Here is a 19,838-nt window from a genome sequence, read left to right on the forward strand (position 1 = left end):
GGGTAATAATAATTTCGTGTGGCTATTTCTAGCCGAGTGCAGCCCTTGTAAGGCAGACCCTCCGATGAGGGTGGGCGGCATCTGCCATGTGTAGGTAACTGTGTGTTATTGTGGTGGAGGGTAGTGTTGTGTGTGGTGTGTGAGTTGCAGGAATGTTGGGGACAGCACAAACACCCAGCCCCCGGGCAACTGGAATTAACCAATTAAGGTTAAAATCCCCGACCCGGCCGGGAATCGAACCCAGGACCCTCTGAACCGAAGGCCAGTACGCTGACCATTCAGCCAACGAGTCGGACACAGTCTTGGGTGAGGAGTACAGTCGAATGAAATCTGGTGATGCAGGAAATATTAGATTAGGAAATAAAGTCTTAAAAGGAAGTAGACGAATATTGTTCCTTGGTTAGTAGTATAAATATGGATGGCAAAAGTAAGGAGGAAATACAATGAAGACTGGCGCAAGCAAGGAAGGACTTTTTTAAGAAAATACATTTGTTCACTTCGAACACTGATGTAGGAATTTGAAAGGGGTTTTCAAAAGCTTTGGCCTGGAGCGTGGCATTGTACGGAAGTGAAACATGGACGATAACTAACTCAGAAAGAAAGAGAAGAATGCTGAAGGTGAGATGGGTAGATTGAATCACAAATGAAGGAATACTGAGTCAAATTGGTGAGAGGTGAACGATTTGGCGATATTTGACCGGAAGAAGAGATAGAATGATAGGACACATCTCAGGACTTATTCAGTTAGTTTTTGTAGGTGGTAAGAAAGGCAGTGGTAGACCAAGGTGTGAATATGACAAACCGATATGAGTAGATGTAAGATGTAGTAGTTGCGTAGAACTGAAAGGGTTAGTACATGATAGGGTGGCATGGAGGGCTGCAGCAAACCAGTCAGTGGAATGATGACCCAAACAACGACATCGATCGTTGAAGTTTATTAGTCGTCTCCGAGTATACAGTTATCCTGGTTAACAAATCTCTTCACACTCGGTGCACTTAACGTGCAAACTTCCGGTGACTATAAATAAAGCAATTCGTGCGTAGAACGTGCGTGCACACAAATTGCGTAAGGCGTGGTTGGGCTTGGCGAAGCCGTTTGGATTCTTCATGTCTGCGACGTTCTTGTTCAAACTTTGTCAAGAGCAGTGATTGGTTGCTGCCAAACTATGCGATGTTCATGTGGTGAAGTCGGTTTTTAGGATTGTAGTAATCGAAAGATAGTGGGTTCGAGCCCCACTATCGGCAGCCCTGAAGATGGTTTTCCGTGGTTTCCCATTTTCACACCAGGCAAGTGTCGGGGCTGTACCTTAATTAAGGCCACGGCCGCTTCCTTCGAATTCCTAGAACCTTCCTATCCCATCGTCGCCATAAAACATATCTGTGTCGGTGCGACGTAAAGCAAATAGCAAAAAAAGTAACGATGTAAAGGAGATGGCGTGTATGTCTCTGGTAAAACCCCAATGGGAGTATGGTTCCAGAGTATGGGACTACTTGATTCGATAAGTGGCAAATATCCAAAGGAAATCAGCACGATTTGTTCTGGGTGATTTTCGACAAAGGAGTGGTGTTACAAAAATGTTGCAAGCTTTTGGCTGGGAAGACTTAAGAATAAGGGGACGAGCTGCTCGACTAAGTGGTATGTTCCGAACTGTCAGTGGAGAGATGTCGTGGAATGACATTAACCCTCCAAGTACCAGTGTTTTTGTCTAAATGCCAGGCCATTTCCTGAGGCACTAGATCAGGGATGGCGAAACTATGACACGCGTGCGACTAGGCGACACGCAAAATCGATTTATGTGGTTCACTGCATAACACACTAACATATAGGTCTAAAATCTACCAACATAGCATATTTACACATTACTCTTTACGAAAAAGTGTGTCACAATTAATTCTATGGCCATCATTTTTACAAATTTATTACGTTAAAGAAAACATATATTATTCTTAAAATTTACATCTATCATCAGATTTTGGAGAACAATTACAATTACAAAAACAAGTTGGACAGATAAAAAGCAAATGACTTTTACACATGATATATGATAAGAAAATGAGGTGAAATTCTTTACTTTTCGCAGAGAACTTTGCGTCTGCAGAAGAAAATCTCGACTGTTCACGAGAAATGCTTCTCAAACAAACAAAGGTTTCTCCAGCCACTAAAAAAGAAAGAAAAATCCTAGTGATCTTCCCCTCTTCTTTTTGATTTCTTCAAGTTCTTGTTTTATGATGAGTGCCAGTGTTCCACTCGCATAAAGAACGGTTGGTTTTATACTGTGTTGTAATTCCGAATTTTTGTATGGATTGACATGGATTATTTTTGTTGTAGATGTTTGGGACTAATATCAAGATCTGCGGCCGTGAAAGCCCTTTTTTGATGTTGTATCTCCAATGGGGGAGCATTTTTTGAACGGAGAAATCTTTTCTCCTTTAGCAGGTTAGCAAACTTGATTTGCTAACTCGGCGGGGCCACACAGTTTGGTCTGCCACTGCTATGCAGAGTCCTGGAGGGGCGTGCCATTCCAGCTGATGAGTCCAAATTGCACGTCTGGACGAAACTCTGCATTATGCCCCACGGCCTAACCACCCAAAAGCTGGTTCTATTGCTGTGATTTGGGACTAATGTATATTTTTTTTTAAATTTGGCTTTACGTCGCACCGACACAAGACAGGTCTTATGGCGACGATGGGATAGGAAAGGGCTAGGAGTTGGAAGGAAGCGGCCGTGGCTTTAATTAAGGTACAGCCTCAGCATTTGTTGATGTGAAAATGGGAAAATACGGAAAACCATCTTCAGGGCTGCCGACAGTGGGATTCGAACCCACTATCTCCCGGATGCAAACTCATAGGGAGAAGGAAGCGGCCGTGACCTCAATTAAGGTACAGCCCCCAGCATTTGTCTGGTGTGAAAATGGTAAACCACGGAAAATCATCTTCAGGGATGGCGACAGTGGGGTTCGAACCCACTATATCCCGGATGCGAACTCACAGCTGCGCGCCCCTAACCGCACGGCCAACTTGCCCGGTGTGTATTATTATTATTATTATTATTATTATTATTATTATTATTATTATTATTATTATTAAAGAGTCCGCTTCTGTGGTGTAGTGGTTAGCATGATTAACTGCCACTCCCGGAGGCGCGGGTTCGATTCCCGGCTCTGTCACGAAATTTGAAAATTGGTATGAGGGATGGAACGGGGTCCACTCACCCTCGGGAGATCAACTGAGCAGAGGGGTTTCGATTCCCATCTCAGCCATCCTCGTAGTGGTTTTCCGTGGTTTCCCACTTCTCCTCCAGGCAAATGCCAGGATGGCACCTAACTTAAGGCGACGGCTGCTTCCTTCCCTCTTCCTTGCCTATCCCTTCCGATATTCCCCCCTCCCCCCCGGCCCCTGTTCAGCTTAGCAGGTGAGGCCGCCAGGGCGAGATACAGGTCCTCCTCCCCAGTTGTATCACAGACCCAATGTCTCACACTCCAGGATATTGCCCTTGCGGCGATAGAGGTGGGATTCCGTCGCTGTGTTCGAGGGGAAAACCAACCCTGGGGGGTTAATAGATTTTTATTTGCTAGTTGCTTTACGTCGCACCGACACAGATAGGTCTTACGGCGACGATGGGACAGGAAAGGGCTAAGAGTGGGAAGGAAGTCGCCGTGACCTTAATTAAGGTACAGCCCCAGCATTTGCCTGGTGTGAAAATGGGAAACCACGGAAAACCATTTTGAGGGCTGCCGACAGTGGGGTTCGAACCTACTATCTCCCGTATACTGGATACTGGCCGCACTTAACGGTAAATAGGTTAAAGAAAGAAATATTATCATTCAAGAATCAGAGAACAATAAGGTCGCCGGTCCGGATGGAATATTCAGTAAGCACCTGAAGGCGACAGAGGTACACATATTAGAAGTACTGACACTACTATTTAATGAATGCCGGAAAATAATACGTAATTTATGGAGACAATCAGCTGTAGTCTCACTCTGTATAAAGACAAAGGCAGCAAGGAAGACCCCAGCTCATACCGAGGATTAACACTAGAGTGTAGTATCTTCAAAGCAGAAACAGTGTGATCCCCTACTGCGTGACAGAACAACCGCGCGGAGTGTTAAACAGAGCTTGTTATCGAGTTTCGGTTGACACACACTGCTCACTGTTCAAATATCGCCCACTTCGACTGAGCAGCAATAGCCTGGTTCATTTATGAGCCTCTCTCTGTGTTCGTTCTCTGACGAAACTAGGTTAAGCGGTAGACACGGAGAGGTATAATTTATCGGAGTAAACTCGGTACAGCTCTACAGTAGAACAGCGATATCTCGAACTACCTTAGCAGGTAAATTTTATTTCGAGTTATCGAAATTTCGATATATAGAGAGAACAGTTTTTAAGCATATATAGCGCATAATTGAAGCATATGTATCTACGAGCTTATACGGAATACGGTATATAAAAATATACTAAAACACTCGTATTATACAGCATCGCTTTAATTATGACCCTTTTTAAGGTGACTTTTTAAAAGAAGGAGGCCGGCCCCGTGGTGTAGGGGTAGCGTGCCTGCCTCTTACCCGGAGGCCCCGGGTTCGATTCCCAGCCATGTCAGGGATTTTTACCTGGACCTGAGGGCTGGTTCGAGGTCCACTCAGCCTACGTGATTAGAATTGAGGAGCTATCTGACGGTGGGATAGCGGCCCCGGTCTAGAAAGCCAAGAATAACGGCCGAGAGGATTTCTCGTGCTGACCACATGACACCTCGTAACCTGCAGGCCTACGGGCTGAGCAGCGGTCGCTTGGTAGGCCAAGGCCCTTCAAGGGCTGTAGTGCCATGGGGTTGGTTGGTTTGGTTGGTTTAAAAGAAGGAACACAGTACATACAGTAATGAAACAAGAAACATACCTCCGTTAACTCCTTTGAAAAAAATCCGTCAGTCTCTTCTGTTTTTTACTGTTAACCCTCTCTTCTTCCACATACTTTTCAAAAACATTTATTGCTGTGAGGAGCACTGTCGTTTATATTCGACTGAGGTTCGAAACCACGCAGCCAAGATTCGAAAATGGAGCTTGTCTTCCGCGACTTCCGGGGTTGCTTTCCTACGTGACCGGTAATAAATTCACACCCGAAAATCAACGAGGCTTCTCCGATTATCCGATCACTCTAAGTTTGTTTTTCGATTCCCGTCATATTTGCTCCCATCATTGCAGTGACCCTTTCCTTACTTTTTAACTGTTCCTCTTTCTTTCTTTCTTAATATGTTTACCCTCCAGGGTCGGTTTTTCCCTCGGTCACAGCGAGGGATCCCACCTCTACCACCTCAAGGGCAGTGTCCTGGAGCTTCAGACTCTGGGTCGGGGGATACAACTGGGGAGGATGACCACTATCTCGCCCAGGCGGCCTCACCTGCTATGCTGAACAGGGGCCTTGTAGTGGGATGGGAAGACTGGAAGGGATGGACAAGGAAGAGGGAAGGAAGCGGCCGTGGCCTTAAGTTAGGTACCATCCCGGCATTCGCCTGGAGGAGAAGTGGGAAACCACGGAAAACCACTTCCAGGATGGCTGAGGTGGGAATCGAACCCACCTCTACTCAGTTGACCTCCCGAGGCTGAGTGGACCCCGTTCTAGCCCTCTTATACCTCTTTTCAAATTTCGTGGCAGAGGCGGGAATCGAACCTGGGCCTCCGGGGGAGGCAGATAATCACACTAACCACTACACCACAGAGGCGGACTGAACTGTTCCTCACAAACTACAAATGATATATTGCACAGTTAATGTTGTACATAATTGGAGTTGAGGGTATTTTTCGCTTCAAGGGAGGAAACTTATGCTTCGAGAAATCGAGAAATTCGTGCAACTGAATTTCGAGTATAGAGAAATAAATACACGTAGTCCGACCCCGTTCCAGCCTTCGTACCACTTTTCAAATTTCGTGGCACAGCCGGGAATCGAACCCGGGCCTCCGGGGGTGGCAGCTAATCACACTAACCATTACACCACAGAGGCGGACCACACGAAAATTCACGAAAATAACCCGTTAGAAGTCAATGTTGCGTGAAAATAGAAGGTCGTTGTTATTGAAAACTTTAAAATATATGTAATTTGCTATTGTAATTCTTTCTGATCGCACATCAAAATGTGACATTTATTTCATTCTGTGCAGAGTCGAGAGTTACCTCTGGAATGAGTGAATAAATAAATTCAAAATATACTAAAAATGAAAAATGAAAACCTACAAACTGTTTTCCAGTCTTTGACCGGGTCAGTGATGTAATGAATGAAGCAGATATAGGCTGTTAGTACGATGGGGTCGCCACTCCCAAAGTGATTTATTACTGACTCATAGATGCTATGAAATGAGAATGGAGAGTGTTGCTGGAATGAGAGATGACAGGGAAAACCGGAGTACCCGGAGAAAAACCTGTCCGCCTCCGCTTTGTCCAGCACAAATCTCACATGGAGTGACTGGGATTTGAACCACGGTATCCAGCGGTGAGAGGCCGACGCGCTGCCGTCTGAGCCACGGAGGCTCTCAAAATATGGTATTAAAATGAATATTGTTACTTATGTGTTATTATTGAATATTCTAGTTTAAAAGTGTGTTTTCAATATAATGTTAATTTAAACAGCGGCACAATTTTGAAGATTTCGAAAATGCTAATTATTGTATTTTGAGACATGTTTCGTCGCCTTTAGGACATCTTCAGGACCCAAGATTTTTTTGAATGAACTTTCTTTCTTCTTTTTTTCAAGATCTGAGCCTTCCACCCTTGCCAGTGTTTCCGCTACACAAAGAGGTCAAATCATTCCACAGTCAGCAATGTTTTAAGGTGTCATGGCACAGTCTGAAGGCCATTTCCATCCTCCTCTCTTTTAACGCCTCCCAGCTATTTATATTTATTAACGCGATGGATGTGCCCCAAGCTGAGTTACAATTCTGCTTTATCTCAATTTATGAACGCTGTTTTTTGAAAGAAGCAAGCCCCGCGGTGTAGGGTTAGCGCGCCTGCCTCTTACCCGGAGGCCCCGGGTTCGATTCCCGGCTACGTCAGGGATTTTTATCTGCATCTGAGGGCTGGCTTGAGGTCTACTCAGCCTACATGATTACAATTGAGGAGCTATCTGACGGTGAGATAGCGGCCCCGGTCTAGAAAGCCAAGAATAACGGCCAAGACGATCAGTCGTGCTGACCACACGACACCTCGGAATCTGCCTTCGAGCTGAGCAGCGGTCGGTTGGTAGGCCATGGGGTTTGGTTTTGGTTTGGTTTGGTTTTGTTTCTTCAAAGGAAATTCTTAATCCTGTTTTGGCCGCAACAATTTTTAGTTCTCCCACTGGCTTCGTGGTTGTGTGGGAGTATTCTGCTATCAGAACAAGACTGGACAGTCCAACATGAGGGCATTCTTCCCACAACCTACAGTAACTTTATCCCCTTATGCGTTTTTTTTTGCTAGTTGCTTTACGTCGCACCGACACAGACAGGTCGTATGGCGACGATGTGACAGGGAAGGCCTAGGAGTGGGAAGGAATCGGCCGTGGCTTTAATTAAGGTACAGCCCCAGCATTTGCCTGGTGTGAAAATGGGAAACCACGGAAAAGCATTTTCAGGGCTGCCGACAGTGGGGTTCTAACCCACTATCTCCCGAATACTGGATACTGGCCGCACTTACGCGACTGCAGCTATCGAGCTCGGTGTTTCATTTTCAGTCATGTTGTTATTTTATTAATTTTATAAGTTATGTATATTGAACCGTAAAAACAGTAATAAACATTTTTACTTAATTAGTATCTCCAGTTTAGGTCCGCCTCTGTGGTGTAGTGGTTAATGTGATTAGTTGCAATCCCCGAAGACACGTGTTCAATTCCCGGCTCTGCCACGAAATTTGAAAAGTGGTTCGAGGGCTCGAACGGTGTCAACTCAACCTCGGGAGGTCAAATGAGCAGGGGGGGGGGGGGGGTTGATACCCGCCTCAGCCCTCCTCGAAGTGGTTTTCCGTGGTTTCCCCACTTCTCCTCAAGGCAAATGCTGGGATGGTACCTGACTTAAGGCCACGGCCGCTTCCTTCCCTCTTCCTTATCTATCCCTTCCCCCAGAAGGTCCCTGTTCAGCATAGCAGGTGAGGCGGCCTGGGCGAGGTACTGGTCCTCCTCCCCAGTTTTATGGTAGAGATGGAATCCCTCGCTGAGTCCTAGGGAAAAACCAACCCTGGTCGGTAAACAGATAAAGAAAGAAAGAAAACTAGTGGCTTTACGTCGCACCGACACAGATAGGTCTGGCGGTGACGATGGGATAGGAAAGGACTAGGAGTTGAAAGGATGCGGCCGTGGCCTTAACTAAGGTACAACTCCAGTATTTGCCTGGTGTGAAAATGGGAAACCACGGAAAACCTTCTTCCGGGCTGCCAGCAGTGGAATTCGAACCAACTATCTCCCGGATGCAAGCTTACAGGTCGCGCTCTAACTGCCCGGTAAGGAAAGAAAGAAAGAAAGAAAGAAAGAAAGAAAGAAAGAAAGAAAGAAATAATTAATATAATATTTAACTATTAGTATTATTGATTTAGAATATAATTATAGTATAGCATATTTTTGGTATTAATAAAATATAATGAAATAAACTTCGTACGCGTGACGCACTGCAAGTACGCTAAGGACATCCTGTACTGCTCAGTAAATAAACAAATTAAAAATATAAAAATAAATGGTTAACGAAAAAATGAATTTGGAATTACATGAACTCTCTTTTTCATAGGAATACTCTTTTTTTAAAAGAAAAAATTCCTTGTAATTTTCGGCAAGAAAATCTGTTTTTCTCCGCAGTGTCCCCTTTTCATGAATCTCATAGTGATGGCGTGGGTTATATAATGCGAGGCAATGCTATGAATTATTTCACATATCAAAGAGCACGGCCGGGTTCATCTAAATGCAATTAACAATCACGCTACGGCCAAAGACAGACCTACGTATTGATTATAGTTTTACCCGTAGTAGGCGCTCGCATCGCAGTCTTCTGGCCCATTCGGCACTCAGCCATGGCCGGGTGAAGACGACTGCTCAGTTCGATGCGAACACAGCGCTTGTTTTCCGTCGTGACACCGTGACTTCAATTGTTTCTCTTATAGAATGTGCTCTCGTTGTGCGGCCTTACATCTAGAGAAGGTAAGAGACAGATAATCATTTCAGTTTTAATGCATAGGAGAATACCAAAGATTTGTTGTCTAATGGGGTGAAAAAAAGGAACTGGGATGGGTGTGGAGATGGGGTGTGGGTTTCCGTTCATCGATCGCTGGTTTGTACCACTGTGCAACGATTGTTTGAAGCAAGGCCCTTTGTGAGGACCCGTTTAACAGGAATGTATGTGTGCGTGTATTTATCGATTGCTAGCCGACTCTGGCTAGCTGGTTACCATGGTAACAAGACTTGATGCTGATGGATACGATATTGTTACAATAGTGAGATATAGTAAGCCATGCTTCTGATGCTGTATTCCTACAATAGTGGGATATAGCAGGCCATGCTTCTGATGATGTATACCTACAATAGTTTGATATAGTAGGCCATGCTTCTGATGATGTATTCCTACAATAGTGGGTTATAGTAGGCCATGCTTCTGATGATGTATACCTACAATAGTGGGATATAGTAGGCCATGCTTCTGATGATGTATACCTACAATAGTGGGATATAGTAGGCCATGCTTCTGATGATGTATTCCTACAATAGTCGGTTATAGTAGGCCATGCTTCTGATGATGTATACCTACAATAGTGGGATATAGTAGGCCATGCTTCTGATGATGTATTCCTACAATAGTGGGTTATAGTAGGCTATGCTTCTGATGATGTATTCCTACAATAGTGCATTATAGTAGGCCATGCTTCTGACGATGTATACCTAAAATAGTGGGATATAGTAGGCCATGCTTCTGATGATGTATACCTACAATAGTGGGATATAGTAGGCCATGCTTCTGATGATGTATACCTACAATAGTGGGATATAGTAGGCCATGCTTCTGATGATGTATACCTACAATAGTGGGTTATAGTAGCCCATGCTTCTGATGATGTTCATTTGCATACCTACCTCTTATCTTTAAATAATTAGACCGAGCTCCATAGCTGCAGTCACTTAAGTGCGGCCAGTGTCCAGTATTCAGGAGATAGTGGGTTCGAACCCCACTGTCGGCAGCCCTGAAGATGATTTTCTGTGGTTTCCCATTTTCACACAAGGCAAATGTTGGGGCTGTACCTTAATTAATGCCACGGCCGCTTTCTTCCCACTCCTAGCCCTTTCCTACCCTATCGTCGCCATACCATACTCACTACACTTATTTTCAAGTTTCAAGTCGTAAGAGGCGACTAAAAGGGGTCAGAGGGGCTCTCAATTTGGGAGCGTGGGTTGGCGACCGCGGGGCCTTTAGCTGAGTCTTAGCATTGCTTCCACTTACTGGTGCCAGGCTCCTCACTTTCAACTATCATTCCGACCTCCCTTGGTCAACTCTTGTTCTTTTAGGACCCCGACGGTATTAGAGCATTCGAGGCCTAGGGAGTCTTTCATTTTCACGCCCTTCGTGGCCCTTACCTTTCTTCGTATGTTACTTCATTTTTCGAAATGACGGATCCCTTCTTTTTCTTTATTATCTCTCTCTATCCCCTGTGGGTGGGGGACGCAGACGAAGAATACACCCACGGCATCCCCTGCCTGTTGTAAGAGACGACTAAAAGGGGTGACCAAGGGATGATGACTTTAGAACCATAAGATTACTTGTGATTCGTACCACCTTACTTGCATATAGTACCACCTTGGGAGGATCTGCGTTATACAGCGTGTTTCAAAAATAGGGGACATAATTTCAGATATGTATTTCTTACATGTAGACAATCAAAACAGTGCATTACAACATGTGTCCGGAAATGCTTCATTTCCGAGTTATGGCCTTCACAATACTGAACTTCACCGGAACGCTTTTCTTCCGCAGGTCATTGTCATTACGGAAGAAGTTCGAAATGTCCACCTCCTGCTTGAATAAAGACCTAACATCGATGTCTCATTGACCTGCGAACACGATCCCAAACTCCAGGAGTATTGCGTATGTCCTCACACGATGCCACAATTCGATTCCGAAGGGTTTCCACACCAGGCACCGGAGACGAATACACTGATGATTTTAAATGGCCCCACAAGTAGAAAACGAGAGGGTTCAGATCAGGAGAGTGTGGAGACCAAGCAATCGGGCCACCTCTACCTACCCATCGATTAGGAAACATTCGATCCAAGTCAATGAGGCATCGATGTGAGGTCTGTATTCAAGCAGGAGGTGGACATTTTGAACATCTTCTGTAATGACAATGACTTGCGGAAGAAAAACGTTCCGGTGAAGTTCAGTGTTGTGAAGGCCATAACTCAGAAATTAAGCATTTCCGGACACATGTTTTAATGACCTATTTTGATTGTCTAGATATAACAAATACATACCTGAAATTATGGACCCGTTTTTGAAACATCCTTTATAGCAGCAGTACCATTCTGTGAGAAACATTATGTGTCTGAGTGTTGCTTGTGAAAGCGAGCATCATGTGTATTCCATTGGTCCGTTCCACTGTGTCCAGTATGGTCTGCGTTACCTATGAGTAGCACCACTTTATGTACAACGCCATGGGTCTACGCTGCCTGCGGTTAGTGCTACTATGTGAGAAACACCACGGGTTTGGCTCATCCCCGTGATTAGTACCACTATTTGAGGAAAACCATCAGTCTGCGTTGCCCGAAAGTATTATTATTATGTGAGGAACACCATGGGATTGTGTTGCCTGTGGGCGTTACCATAATGTGGGTCTGCATTGCCTATGATTAGTACCAATATGTGAGCGACACCATGAGTATACGTGACCTGCGATTAGTTCAACCAAGTGAGGAACACCGCCGGGAATACCGGCGCCCGTGATTAGTACACCTAGGCGAGGAGCACCATAGGTCGTGTTGCTTGTGGGTGGTGCCGTTGTATGTGACATACCATGGGTTTACATTACCTGTGATTAGTACCACTGTAGGAGGAACACCATGGTTCTGTTTTACTAGTGATTAGTACCATTGTGAGGGGCCGGTGACCTGGATTTTGGATCCCTTTGGATCAGGGCCTTTCAGGGTGCATGCGCGTGGTGCATGCACGGTGCACGGTGCAAAAGACGACTTCCCTTGGTTGACCAGAGTGCAGACCCCCCACTCTTCCATTTGGAGCAATAGCGCTTACTCTCTCTTTCCTTACGCCTGTCTCCCTCTGCCCCACTTGCGCCGTAGCGCTCCAAATCCGGGCTGAGTTGAGCCGAGTAGAGCCGAGCTTAGCCGAGTAGCCCAGAGACGAAGCGTTGATCCGAGCGATGCCGAGCGACACCGATGCACAGTGCACGGAGGTCTTGCGCCTCGATCTGCACGTGTGAGATTTTGGGCGTTTGAGAGGTCCTGCTTTAGATAATAAGCATCTTCTCAGTAATTAAGATATTGCGAATTTGATCCACTGATTGTTTTTGTCTCACGATCATTTTCTCATCACCATTCGTTTTATATTCTAGTCAGTGGATACATTTTAAAGATTTAATTTTCATTTCGTCACACTTCGTACCATTAGGGGCCGATGACCTAGCTGTTAGGCACCTTCAATCAACAACAATAATCATAATCAATAATCTACTCTTAATCCCATAGTTTCCCAGTGCAGGCGAACATCACTTACCCCGATACTCCGTCATATCGACAGCGGGCGAGCGATACCTCGTATCCCACAATGTTCCTCCTGAAGACTGGTCACGCCTCCCAGCCACACATGAATAGGCAGTCCATCAGAACAACGTTCGTTGTGTTCAATTTCCTGTGCTAGTGTGTAAAGGGGCCCATAGACGTGCAGTATTATTGCGCAATGTCGGGGTTTGTGCAATATAATTGATAGTGTGTATTTAATATTGAAGGGTTGTGCAATATATTGAACGAAATCAAAATAGTTTGAAATATATTGCGCAAATCGCAAAATACTGTGCCGTGTGTTGGCAATATTGTGCAATATCGCGTCCTCCAGCCAGTTGGTATCAACAAGTGGGGGAGAACGTATCGTGATGGCAGACAAACAGGTTGTGAAAAAGTTTATTTTAGCGTTTTCGAAGCCTTCCGGCTCTATGGGACATTAAGACCAAATATTATAATAATCGCGTTAAAAAAATGTGAACAGAACGAGGTGCTTTTTGAGAAATATCGCGAAAAATACTCGAACGCCGACAAACAAGAAGTTATTTTAAAAAATCAGTTCTCTGCGTACAAACTTACGAAAGGAAATGAAGCGGCTTCGTGATACAGAAAATAGTGTTCACCAAACAAAATACAGGCATGGACTGACTATATATTGCCAAGTATATTGTACGTCTATGGCCGCTTTTGCACAATATATTGCACAACCAGCAATATTATCTCCATACGATTCTATTTATTGCACAACCCCCATTGTTGTGAAGTTATATTGTATGTCTGTTGGCAGCTAACAATATATTGTACAATCCATTTTGCGCAATAATATTGCACGTCTATGGGCCCCTTAAAGAAAAATGAACCTTGGCAGTGGCGAATGCTGCCATCAAGACGTGGTCTACCACTAGACTTAGGTTACTCTTTTTCGATAGTGGTTTAGTGAACGTCAACAAAGTAGCTTGCTGTGTTGTGATGCTGTTTCAAAACTTACTGCCCTGGTCTCTACCACTGGCAATACTCAACACCTGATCAGTGGAAATGGTAGCTGCGGGTTTAACAAATTAAAGTCCTTCTTTATCACTAAATGAGTAGATTGTTGGCCTTTGGTCCGATGGCCCCGGTTCAATTCTCGAAATCAACCTCCTCATACTCTTAATTCCCCTCGCTTCGGAACTGGGTGTATATGGCATCTTTATTGGGTCAGCACCAAGCCATTCCAGAGGCCACTATTATTATTATTATTATTATTATTATTATTATTATTATTATTATTATTATTATTATTATTATTATTATTATTATTATTATTATTATTATTATTGTAGCCTCCGTGGCTCAGACGGCAGCACGCCAGCCTCTCACCGTTGGAAACTGTGGTTCAAATCCTGGTCACTCCATGTGAGATATTTGCTGGACAAAGTGGAGGCAGGACAGGTTTTTCTCCGGGTACTCCGGGTTTCCCTGTTGTCCTTTATTCCAGCAACACTCTCCAATATCATTTCAGCTGTCAGTCATTTATCATTGCCGCAGATGAGGGCGACAGGCCTCGGCAGCCGGCACATTTCCTATCCTCGCCGCTAGATGGGGGCTTCATTCATTCCCTGCCTGACCCGGTCACTGACTGGAAAACAGGTTGTAGGTTTTAGACAATAATCGTCCTCGATTGAGGTTTGTGCTTTAGAAGCAGTTCCTTGTATATGATAGTTTCTGGGTCGGATTAATTGATTGTTTTAAATTCATATCCATCCATGCATTCTTCATTACATTTTTAAATTATCATTAGATTTCGTACCATTAGGGGACGATGACCTAGATGTTAGGCCCCTTTAAACAACGAGCATCATAATCAAGCACCAGGGACTTATATGCCCTCTCCTCGGCATCCTTAGTACAACTCCTAAACACCCTCATAACCACGTGGAGAGTTCTGTAACCTTCCAATGAAGGTACTGACAGTGTTCCTCGCCGGGCTGAGTGGCTCAGACGGTTGAGGCGCTGGCCTTCTTTCGATCTTGGCTCAGTCCGGTGGTATTAGAAGGTGCTCAGATACGTCAGCCTCGTGGCACGTAAAAGAATTCCTGCGGGACAAAATTCCGGCACCTCGTCGTCTCCGAAAACCGTAAAAGTAGATAGTGGTACCTGAAACCAATATCATTATTATTACAGAGTTCCCCACGATGTACCATCACACCATCAGCGCATTAATTAAAACTGAGGGGCCTTACAACTTGTCTTTTCATCCCATTGTCTGCAGTCACTCCCAATCCTGTAACTAATGTACAATTCTATGCAGCTTAACACCATCCCCAAGTGATTCCAGATCTTTACTCCTATCATTTATATAAGAAAACTTAAAGGTACAACAACTCAAACTCCAGGTAATCTCTTTTTGAAGTATTAATAATACTGTACTTAGCGATTCTACTGTACTGCCTGAGCACGTCACTTGGGCTTGCCCTATTAAACGGCGTTCATTAGCTCTTGATGTGTTGACATTGAACTTGGTCATTGTTATGATCATAGCCACACAGCTGTTAGGTACTGTGGCAGTAGCGGCGTTAAGAAACTCGCCCACCACTCCACCCCCCCGCAATAATTAAAATGGGCCCGTCATTTCCTGATAAGGGAAGTTACAAGTTCATTTCGTAGTACTGTGTTGTATATTATTACAATGAACAACAATGACACAACGATAATAATAATAAATTACGTAATTTAGTTTTCAAATCCGAAGGCATTAAAATAATATAATTATATGGTACGAACACACACACACAAGAAGTACATATTCCACTTATAGTAACCAAAGCACACTGACCGTCACAGTATTCAGAAATAATCTCGTTCCTAGGACCAAATAATTTACAACTCAACCCTCCAACGTAGGCCTACTTACCTACACTGACTACCGAGGCTCGAAACTTCAGTATTTAGGGTTTAGATAAGGAGGGCGTCTTTGTTATCGCATAATCGCTGATTACTGGGTTCTTAGAACTCACTAATTACTTCAAAAGCCTTGTTGATTGTTGTGAGTGGCAGCAGTGGATGGTTATTATTGGAACAGGTTGGGAAACCCACATTCTTTCAGAAATAAGTACCGTACTCCTATTGACGAATAACCCTCTGTAATAAAAATAATACTGTGTGGTGTGCTGTGCTTTATTAATATGTAAAATCACTCTTCAGCTACTGAAGTAAGAATCAGTCATGGGGCCCTCACAAGCCGCGGGGTACATCAACAGTCACTCGTCTCTAATTCAGGATCACATCACGCTCTTGTTCAAAATTGGCATCAGTTACGGCTGCAGATGGTCGCCCGGATCTTTCCTCATACTTCACGCTCGTGCGACCCCTTTTGAATTGTTCAATCCACCGCTAAACACTTCACTGTGGCAAAACATTGTCCCCGTATTGTGCTGAAAGTCTTCTGTAAATTTCTGCTCCTGGTACACCCTCAGACCACTAAAACAGATTACGGAGTGCTGTTCTTCCTTAGTGCAGAGAGTGGCGCGGCCATCTTTACGTCACAACAGTGCAAGCTGTACTGATCTGATAACGCTGAAACCTACCACAGACGTAGACAACGGTACCATCTAGCGGCTGGTGAGCACACAACGCGATAGAGCCAACCTAAAGACAATTAGAGCAAAATTGTAGATACTTATTGATTTGCCCTCGTAGATCTAAACAATATTGTGGAGGCGGTTTGTAAATTTACAGAGGCTTGCAGCCTGAACGCGAAAGACATAAAGGTCTATAACAGGGCCTCTCAAAACGCCCAAAATCTCACGCGTGCAAACAGCGGTGCAGAGTTCCTGTGCACAATGCATCGGTCCCGCTCGGCTCAGACCAACGCTTCGTCTCTGGGCTACTCGGCTAAGCTCAGCTCAACTCGGCTCGGATGTGGGGCGCTACGGAGCAAGTGAGGAAGAGGGAGACAGGCGGAGCGAGCGAGACAGGCGTGGGGAAAGAGAGAGACAGCGCTATTGCTTCAAATCGAGCAGTGGGGGACTGCACTCTGGTCAACGAAGCGAAGTCGTCTTTTGCACCGTGCACAGTGCATGCACCCTGAGAGGCCCTGGTTTATAATGATGTATCAATCAATCAGTGATCTACAATTTGAGCTGCCACCCAGGTGACAGATTCATTGTTTACCTAAAACATTTTCTAACAACTTGAAAATTTATCGAACTTTTCCCTTGATAAATTATTCCAATCCCTTACCCCTCGTGCTATAAACGAATATTTGCCCCAGTTTATCCTCTTGAATTTCAACTCTATATTCATATTCTAATCTTTCCTACTTTTGAAAAGCTCCACTCAAGTCTATTCGTTTACTAACGTCATTCAACGCCATCTCTGCACTGACACCTCGGAACATACCACTTAGTCGAGCAGCTCTTCTCCTTAGTCCCAAGTCTTCCCAGCCCATTTTCGTAACACTACTCCTTTATCGGAAATCACCCAGATAAAATCGTGCTGCTTTACTTTGGTTCTTTTCCAGTTTTCGTATCAAGTATTCCTGATGTGAGACCCATGCACTGGAACCAATACTCTAAAAGGGGTCTTGCCAGATACTTACACGCCCTCTCCTTTACATCCTTACTACAACCCTTAAATACTCTCACAGCCGTCTGAAGAGATCTGTAATCTTTCCTAACAACCACTTTGATATGATTACCCCAATGAAGATAATTCCTTATATTAACACCAAAGTATTTATAGTGTTTCTCATCAAGATAGTAATTAAAACTGAAAGGACTTTTACTCCTGGCGAAACTTACAACTGGACTTTTCATACCAATGTCCACAGTCCATCTCACAACATTGTCTACGTCTTTCTGCCGTCGTTCACAATCCTGCACTGTATAGCCGTACGTGTGGTTCCAGTTGTTTGTTCATATCGTTTATACACTGACTGACAGTGACAATGCAACACCAAGGAGGAGTGCTTCGAAAGGGATGAAAGTTGGGGAAAAAACAGAGACGGCACGGACGAATAATTGATGTTTATTTCAAACCGATATGCAGGTTACACAATGCGCACGGCATCGACTCACTAGGATGTAGGACCACCGCGAGCGGCGATGCACGCAGAAACACGTCGAGGTACAGAGTCAATAAGAGTGCGGATGGTGTCCTGAGGGATGGTTCTCCATTCTCTGTCAACCATTTGCCACAGTTGGTCGTCCGTACGAGGCTGGGGCAGAGTTTGCAAACGGCGTCCAATGAGATCCCACACGTGTTCGATTGGTGAGAGATCCGGAGAGTACGCTGGCCACGGAAGCATCTGTACACCTCGTAGAGCCTGTTGGGAGATGCGAGCAGTGTGTGGGCGGGCATTATCCTGCTGAAACAGAGCATTGGGCAGCCCCTGAAGGTACGGGAGTGCCACCGGCCGCAGCACATGCTGCACGTAGCGGTGGGCATTTAACGTGCCTTGAATACGCACTAGAGGTGACGTGGAATCATACGCTATAGCGCCCCAAACCATGATGCCGCGTTGTCTAGCGGTAGGGCGCTCCACAGTTACTGCCGGATTTGACCTTTCTCCACGCCGACGCCACACTCGTCTGCGGTGACTCACTGACAGAACAGAGGCGTGACTCATCGGAGAACACGACGTTCCGCCATTCCCTCATCCAAGTCGCTCTAGCCCGGCACCATGCCAGACGTGCACGTCTATGCTGTGGAGTCAATGGTAGTCTTCTGAGCGAACGCCGGGAGTGCAGGCCTCCTTCAGCCAATCGACGGGAAATTGTTCTGGTCGATATTGGAACAGCCAGGGTGTCTTGCACATGCTGAAGAATGGCGGTTGACGTGGCGTGCGGGGCTGCCACCGCTTGGCGGCGGATGCGCCGATCCTCGCGTGCTGACGTCACTCGGGTGCGCCTGGACCCCTCGCACGTGCCACATGTCCCTGCGCGAACCATCTTTGCCACAGGCGCTGCACCGTGGACACATCCCTATGGCTATCCGCTGCGATTTGACGAAGCGACCAACCTGCCCTTCTCAGCCCGATCACCATACCCCTCGTAAAGTCGTCTGTCTGCTGGAAATGCCTCCGTTGACGGCGGCCTGGCATTCTTAGCTATACACGTGTCCTGTGGCACACGACAACACGTTCTACAATGACTGTCGGCTGAGAAATCACGGTACGAAGTGGGCCATTCGCCAACGCCGTGTCCCATTTATCGTTCGCTACGTGCGCAGCACAGCGGCGCATTTCACATCATGAGCATACCTCAGTGACGTCAGTCTACCCTGCAATTGGCATAAAGTTCTGACCACTCCTTCTTGGTGTTGCATTTGCTCTGTCAGTCAGTGTATATAGAAGACAATAATATTCTCCTGATTGTTAAAGACGTGAAATTGAATACATTCGTAAAAAACGGGGTTGAAATGTCAAATGGACAACATACATTATAAATTTTATAATACAAATATCTTAGAAATTTTATGGATATTGAATTTTTACGACCGCATTGTAATAGAAATGAACTGTCAATCTATTAGGTCGTGTTACGTGCATGTAGTATGTGGCGTAATTGGTTGCAGTTAAAAAATTAGTAAGAAAAGAGCTCAGGGAGAATATAGCAGAGTGGGATAGCAGTGGAAGCATAATAACAAAACAACCACCAAACACAGGGCAACTAGAAGAGAACCGTGGGTGGCACAGATAGAAATTACAAGAAGATAAGAGGGTTTCTGAGAATACAAAGAAAATCAGTTTAACAAATAGATGTATTAAGACACGAGCAAAGGTACAGAACGTTACATTTCTGATTATGACAAAAGATAGTAAAACGTCTACAAAATTATAGATAAAGGATAAGAGTATTCCATAGATTACATATCATCTGAGTGAGATATTGTCAAGTACAGACTGAAATACATATAATTGATTTTTCCCAACCAAGTTTTAAAAAAGATAGAGAATACAACATTTTAAGGAAACACAATTGAACAATACAACAGGTCACTGCTAGGTTAAAATAACATAGAGACTCCGGAATATTCTCAAATAAAATTTATAAATCCAATTCGATGGAATAGGCTGAGTAGAAACACAGAGCGGACGAAGTGTCATTAAGAGAATGGGCCTACTTGAAAA

The 19,838-nt window shown here is 44.8% G+C and overlaps 1 long non-coding RNA gene across 1 annotated transcript in view; it reads left to right on the forward strand.

Moving 5' to 3' along the window:
* Positions 1-9,026: 9,026 nt before the first annotated feature.
* Positions 9,027-19,838, forward strand: part of LOC136886134 (uncharacterized) — a 132,082-nt gene continuing 121,270 nt past the window's right edge. Inside the window, exon 1 of the long non-coding RNA XR_010861704.2 lies at positions 9,027-9,148. This is a non-coding gene — a long non-coding RNA (uncharacterized lncRNA). The remainder of the gene's footprint in view (positions 9,149-19,838) is intronic.

Source organism: Anabrus simplex, chromosome X, assembly GCF_040414725.1.
Source record: "Anabrus simplex isolate iqAnaSimp1 chromosome X, ASM4041472v1, whole genome shotgun sequence".
Lineage (NCBI taxonomy): Eukaryota > Metazoa > Arthropoda > Insecta > Orthoptera > Tettigoniidae > Anabrus > Anabrus simplex.